The 6844-nt window shown below is 49.3% G+C and overlaps 2 non-coding genes across 2 annotated transcripts; one reads left to right on the top strand and one right to left on the bottom strand.

Annotated features, from left to right (window-relative positions):
• The first annotated feature begins 2348 nt into the window (after positions 1-2348).
• TRNAC-GCA (transfer RNA cysteine (anticodon GCA)) lies at positions 2349-2420 on the top strand. The gene has a single exon. It is a non-coding gene; the product is annotated as a tRNA-Cys (tRNA).
• A 3139-nt stretch (positions 2421-5559) lies between these two features.
• On the bottom strand, positions 5560-5631 carry TRNAC-GCA (transfer RNA cysteine (anticodon GCA)). The gene has a single exon. It is a non-coding gene; the product is annotated as a tRNA-Cys (tRNA).
• Positions 5632-6844: the final 1213 nt, after the last annotated feature.

Below are 6844 nucleotides of genomic sequence, written 5' to 3'. Positions count from 1 at the left end.
CCCAACTATTGCTACCTTAACTCTTTAGTCTCCCTATGATTGGCACATTTGCCTAGGTAATTTGTGCAATTTTCCTTACTGGAAGGTCAGGGCAGTTCAGAAGGGAACGTGATGCAGGAGGAAGACGGGGCTGTAGGTGAGGGTAACCATGGTGCTCCAGCATGAGCGGCGGACCAGCTGGCTACTTCCACAGGTGGCCTCAACAAAGGAAGCCATCTCCCAAGGACAGTCACTTACTCTTGTTAGGGCCAATACAGTCAGGCCCAGACTGCAAAGACGGGAGCTTACCTGGAGCTTGTGGTCAGTAGGTCCCTTTCAGGCAGAGGGGCCTTCAGTTTCCTCCTTCTCAATATAGGGGCCACGAGGATCAAGCAAGAACTGCATTTGCCTCTCTCTTCCTTGCCCTTCAGGAGGGCTCCCTGGTGACTTCCCCTGCCCCACTCTGCCATCTCCCTCTTACAGGGAAGAGGCCTTGTCAATTTCTCCCACCACCTTGGGTGTATGATTTCGCTGCTGGGCAGGTGGCCTATCCCTTCCTTGATCGTCTTGCTGCAAGTATGAACAGAAAAACCTTTCTCTGCCTTTAATAATGCTGCCATCATTCTGACTTTATCGCAAGCCTCCACTGACCTGGGAGGGTGGCATTCCTCTCCTTAAGTTCACTGACTCCTATCCCAGCCAGAGGTCTCCTTGTCTGTGTCCTTACTCCATCCCTGGCACCAGTTCCTCATGTCCAAGAGGCCTCTGGAAAAGCTGTAGGAGGGCAGGGTGAGAAGGGCTCCCTGGGACTTGCCTCACGTGTGGCTGAGGGGCCAGGGGCCGGGTATGTCGGAGCCTGGGTGCTGGGGATCGGTCGCAGGTGGCAGGGTTGCCCTGGCCCACTGCAGGGGCGCCCTTTGCCCTCAGACCAAACAAGAACACCATGGCGTGCTCGCTGGTGGATGGTGGACAAGTGATGTGAGAAACAGGAGTGAGGACGTCGGAGGGGAGGGGTCTGAAAACCAGGAGAGATGAAAATGCCTGAAACGAATATGCCAAGGAAAACGGATGAAAGAGAGACTGGGAAGGGCTTTGGATTCACAGATCAGGATGAAGACGGCTGCAGAAGGCAGGAGAGACTTCCTGGAGAATGTCGGTATTGCTTTCTCATTAATTTTTAACTACCTAGAAGACTCAGTACTTGGAAGCCTGGATCATGTAGACATTTGAGTCATCATGTGTGTAGATCAGAAAAGAAAAGATTCCCCAACCGATCGCTGGTCTCTTCACCCACTCCCAGGGGGCTACCATTAACTTTCGGTCTATTACTTAACTATTAACCACACGAGCTATTCGATCTATTTCCTTCCATGGGTTTTATAGGTATATATGCTTAATAATGTGCATATATTTCATACATATACACACACATACACATGTACACATTTATACATATACACCTTTGTTTGTGTGTATAGTCTTTTTATTATGTAATAATATGCATGTACAAAATATCTTTTTAAAAGCCAAAATGAGCTCACATCATAAGTTTGTCATGCAGTTTACTTTTTTAACTTAATGGTTTCATTTAAGCGTCTTTCCATGATGGTACTCTGAATCTATTTTATCTTTTCCTGTTGCATTGTATTCCCTCCTATGGATACACCATAATGTTCTCAACCAATTCCCTATCGATGAAAATTTAGATCGTTTCCAGTTTTTTGCTGATTCAAGAAAGGCTACAATGAATCTCCACATACATGTGTCTTCAAGCAGTTATCTGAGTATTTCTGAAAGATAAATTCCTAGAAGTGGAACTCTGTAGAGTATAATTTTTCCAAAATAACATTTTGCTTTTATAAAAGCAATATGCTTAATGTGGAAAAGTTGAGAGATAAATAAAAGCATATAAAAAAGCTGAAATCATCTATAATTCTACTCACACATTTTGTAATCTGCCTTTTCACTTAATGAATTATCATGAACATTACCCTAGGTCATTAAATAGCCTTCCAGACATGGGCTCTGAGCCTTTTTTCAGCACAGGGGAAGGTACTATCACCTAGCTGCACCCCCATCCAGTGCACCAGACACGAAGTAGATGTTCAGTGATTGTTAATTGTTGAAGAGGACTATCTGGATGATTTTAAGGGTCTCCGCAGCTGTAAAGGTCAGCAAGCCCACCCAGGTTGTCCTCAGCCAGGTGCACACAGAAGAGAAGTGCGGAACAAGGGCTGGCTCATGACAGGAGGGAGCACAGAGTTCAGAGAAAGAGAACTGGCTGGGACATCCCAGCCAGCAGGACTGTGTTTTGCTCCTGGTGTCTCGACACATGTAAAAGGTGTTAATTACACAGATGGCCCTTGCCAGGGGGTATAGCTGAGGGGTAGAGCATTTGACCGCAGATCAAGAGGTCCCTGGTTCAAATCCAGGTGCCCCCTGCTTTGTCTCACTTCTAATCACTTAAGTGAGTCCTGTTTTATGTGTTCCTTCCAGGCCAGAAGACCTGGAAAAGAATGATGAAGCTGATCAGACTCTGGCCCACAGCATCTCTAAAGGACAGACTAAATAACTCTCAGATGATTTGTATGCAGACCCCTGCCTCCTCCAGCCCTCTGGATTCTACTCAACTTCAGAACTTTTCAGGTTTACAAATCCCCCCAACATATCCACATGATCCCCAGAGAGGAGAGGGCCGTCTCCTGCTGTTTGCTTCGTAACACCAGCTTGGGCCATAACACAGGAGTAGTTGGACCAGTAGGAGCAAGATGTACCCTGCAATGGGGTGGTGCTTAGATTTCTGAGGTCAGCATGCCTGGTTGCAGGTCACAGGCCCTGGACTTTGGCTCGGTGTACTCAGGTTCCAGAGCCACCACCAGGGCTAATGCTTACTCAGAACATACAGACTCAAGCCCTGCCCTGCCTGGAGCAAAGGCTGAGGGACAGCAGGATTCTGAGAAGCTCAAGGGACGAAGGGCAAGGAGTGAGATGGTAGAGGAAGCCCCCTGGGGCTTCCCAGAGGACTGAACTACTGGCCTCTGTTCTCTCTTTCCTCTGTCAGACAGATTCAGAATCTCAGGCTCCAGCAAGGGAAAGGAAGCTGAAATCACATTCCAAAAGCAGCAAGTATAAATAAGAACATGTAAGGGGCACCTGGACTGGAACCCTTTGATCTGTCCTTAAAAGCTCATCTCGTTATCATCTAATGAAGACCTCATGATCCTCTGCCTATCCCCAGTACCCCCTCTGCCCAGCAGTCCAGAGCCAAGGACATCAGAGTAAAAGCTAGGGATGTTTCTGTGGAAGGCCATTGGATTAACCTAAAGCCTGGACCCCAGGTGGGCTGCCTGTTGCAGTGCACGAGATGGTGAGAGCAGAGGCGTGTGCTGGCATGAAGATAAAGGTTCACAGGCCCCACCTTGGGCCTCCTGAATCAGAACACTTGGGAACGGGGCCAAGGGGCTATTGTAATAGGCTCCTCAGATGATCCCAATTGAAAGCCAGAATTGAGAACCACCAATTTAGTTTGGTGCCCCATGTTATAGGCTTGAAAAGAGCTCATAATTAAGAGACATGCCCAAGCACACACACCTGTTTAATAACTAGGTTGGGACCAAATCCTCATGGCTGGTCTTGGGCTCTCTCCTCTAGCATCTCTCCAGGGCGGACACGCCCCCACCTGTACCTGCGTGAACTCCCACTCCCACCTGCAGAGCCCTCAGCAGGCCGGATGAGGGAGGCTTCTCAAGAAATGGCCCCAATGAAGTCTAGCTGAATAGCTGAAGTCTATTACTAAAGATGACACTCACACACAACCGGGACTCGCACCACGGACCTCTTGACCTGCAGTCAGATGCTCCTCCCCTGAGCCAGACCCACTTCAAACAAGTTCCCTAGTGGACGCCGCTTAACGACTGGGCCTCTCCCAGGGAGGGATCCTCCAGAAACCTTAGTAGTTTCTGTGTATTGCTGGTTAGGCTGCAAGTCCCGGCTGACTCGCCTCAGGCAAACCCCCTCTTCTGGCGGTCAGCTCCCTCCCTGTCCCCACTGACCCTCACCAGAGTGCCCAGAGTCCCCTCTGCCCTGCCTGGTGCATTCTCCTCACTGTGTCTGTAGCTGGGTGCACTAGCTGTGAAGCCACTTTTCCTCGCTGGAATGACCCTCCTCTCCCCCCACTCCCTCCTTGCCCCCCCTCCCCAGCCCATTTATTCTCAAATTGCCTCCTGTGCTCTACTGTCACCCTTTAGACACTGGCTGGATTTTGCTTTCTTTTCCATGTCCTACCTTTTCTCTTTTTTTTTCCAAGGCCAATTCTTGGTTTTGGACCTCCTGGCTGAGCCTCGGGAGGCTGAAGTTGCCCTCCTGGTGGCAGCCCCAGCTCTCCAGAAGGCACACGTGGAGGAACAGGGATTGGGCTTAAGCCTGCCCATTTTGGGCTCCAAAGCCCGGGCCCAAAGGGGCTTCTGAACTGGAAGGAATAATTTCTCCCTCTGCTGTCTGAGCCCCAGCCCAGGCAGGTCAGAGCACACTGTGCACTTCTCTCCACAAGGCACATCTTCAGGGAGATCACAGGTGTCCCCTGCTGTAGTCAAAGGCCATGTAGATTCCAAACTTGTAGCACTGGGGTCTGATGGGTCGGAAAGCCCCCCTACATGTTTTCAGTTATCATGATGCTCTGGCATTTGATGGGTCGGGGCCAGGGATGCTGACATTCTGTAAGAAGTTCTATCAGCCAGGACAAGAAAGGCTGCTTTAGCTGACATGGAGATTTGGTGGATTTGGAGTTTGTTTAGATGTCTGTATTGATTTCTCCACATGCTCTCATAAGTCTCCTTTACAATTCTTGGAGTACCGGTCTTTCCCGGTAAATGCCCCAACTTTCATACAAGAGACCAGGAGGCTGTGAATTTGACTGAATTTAGCAACTGTGGGAACAAATTTTGCCTCTGGTTTTCTGCTATGTCCTGTGGGTGCCTTAGATAAGATTCTTGCAGCACAGTCCTAGAAAGCCCCATGAATCCTTGTGTGCATGGCTGAAGGAGCTGGCTTTTGATCTAGTAATTCTCAGGGCATTAGAATCAGCTCCCCAACCTGCGCCTCTCTTCCTGTCTGCAGCAGCAGTGACCAGGTCTCTTGCCCTCAGCGGATGCTCCATCACAGCTGACCACAGGCACTGGTGTGTGAGGTTCTTTTGCTGCTGTGAGCCCTGGTCTGTTGTATTCCTACCCGGGAAGGACCACTGGATTTTTACTGACTTCAGTCCACCCCACACACCCATTTTCTGAGGATCTCTTGTTTGCAAATTACTCCTGGTACCAATTTCTGTACTAGTCATGAGCACAGGCACAAAACCAGAACCGGACTTTGTCTAAAGGAAACATTAACACAAATGTCCACCTCAAGTCACAAGAGAGGGACTGAGCAGTATAGCAGGGTTGAATGGTGGAGCCCATCTGGGTCTGCAAGACACTGAGCTGTTGCTCTACCTGGAGGGCCCCTGCCCTCCTCTCTTCCCTCCTCCTGGGAGGCTTCAGTGATGGGGGAACAACAGCTGGTTCAGGACACAAAAGCACAAGAGTCAGGGGGCACCTGGATTTGAACCAGGGACCTCTTGATCTGCAGTCAAATGCTCTACCCCTGAGCTATACCCCCTCCTTACTATGGCTTAGCTTTGGTGCTACTAGCCAGTGTGGCCCCACCCACAGACAAGACTGTGCTACAATCTTCAGTTGCTCTTAGTCTGCCCCTGGCACCTGACAGACTGATCTCACTGCAGACCGCCTCCTCTGCTGGCCATGGGCTCACCTCACCGGTGCTTTGTGTGAGCCCCAGAAGCCGTCTCTGCCATGACTGGAGGCTTCCCTCCCTCGGCACCTAAGGGCACCATACCTTCCCCTCCACAACCAGTGGGTGGATGTTGGGGTTCCTCTACCATCTCCTCCTCTGGGGTCTTCCCCCCTCATCCTATGGCCAAGTTGGTGGCCTTGGCAGAGTCCCCAGAGACTTGCTTGACACCAGGGTGGCTATTTGGCCAGCAAGGCTGCAGTGTCCATGCTAGGCCAGCACACAGTCCCAGCTCTCCAAGGAGGCCCCACACTGGTGATCAGCACAGCTGGAGAGACGCCAAGCCTGGCTGTTTGGGGGACTTCAGGGTGAGACCCTGAGGGCCCCTGAACTAGGACTAGGGATTCTCTCTCTCCTGGCCAAGCCCACAGAGCATGGGGGCAAAGACCCATTAGGACGAGGATTTAATCATTCTTACTACACAGATAAGTTCAGTGTAGGAGAGAGAGAGAGAGAGAGAGAGAGAGAGAGAGGACATTGCTTCATTTTCAAAATCTCATGTCAGTGTGTCCTGGCCTGCTGAGTACATTATACATTCTCAATAAACACTTGTTGACTAAAAAATATATAGAAAATTTAGAAAACACAAATAAGCACCAGGAAGAAAGTACAAATTACCTGTAATCTCACCAATGAAGTATCCACTGTTAACATTTTGGTTTTTATTCTTCCAAACTTGAAAATACATATACAGTCCTAGGTTGGAGGATTTAAGTCCTTGCTGCTACAGACGTTGAGTCCATTTCCAGCTACCTGGTAGTCCCCATCAGCTACCTTTCTATTCTGGGCTGCATTTCTGCCTTGGCAATGTTCCCTGTCCCATTCTGTAAAGAAAAGAGTTTTGGATTTAACAGCAGGCATATCCCTGAATTGGTCTTCCTTTTATATCAAAATTACTGTAATTTAGAAGTTGGTGGGTACTTTCATACACGCCTGGTGAGATGTATTGTACATGTATCTTTTCTGGAAGACTACTTGGCAATCAAAATACAGATGTTCCTTGACTTATGATGAGGTTACG

The sequence above is a fragment of the Cynocephalus volans genome, chromosome 6 (genome assembly GCF_027409185.1).
Source record: "Cynocephalus volans isolate mCynVol1 chromosome 6, mCynVol1.pri, whole genome shotgun sequence".
Classification (NCBI taxonomy): domain Eukaryota; kingdom Metazoa; phylum Chordata; class Mammalia; order Dermoptera; family Cynocephalidae; genus Cynocephalus; species Cynocephalus volans.
The sequence above is the reverse complement of the archived record's forward strand: the minus strand, read 5'-3'. Positions and strand labels throughout refer to the sequence as shown.